A 292-nucleotide genomic window follows, 5' to 3' on the forward strand; every position below is an offset into this window, starting at 1 on the left:
CTTTATGCACCAAGAGCTTGTAACACTCCAAAGAGAAAGGAAAAATTGAAATCGCATCATATGACCCCTTTAAGGCCGGTACTGTATGTGTGCCATACGATATTCACAGCCTTAAAGTGAGATGGATTATGGGAGTGAGATTTAACTCCTACATGCATATTCTCTTATCTGAGCTGATGTTCCTCAAAATATATCTAACTGGAATTCTAAACAGAATTCCAAAGATCTTCCTTTCGTGCTTTATCTGGTCCCAAATGGGAAGATTCACAGTGTTCCAGAAAATTGCTGCTGA

This window comes from Sinocyclocheilus anshuiensis, unplaced genomic scaffold (assembly GCF_001515605.1).
Source record: "Sinocyclocheilus anshuiensis isolate Anshui unplaced genomic scaffold, SAMN03320099.WGS_v1.1 scaffold54, whole genome shotgun sequence".
In the NCBI taxonomy this organism is placed as follows: Eukaryota; Metazoa; Chordata; class Actinopteri; order Cypriniformes; family Cyprinidae; genus Sinocyclocheilus; species Sinocyclocheilus anshuiensis.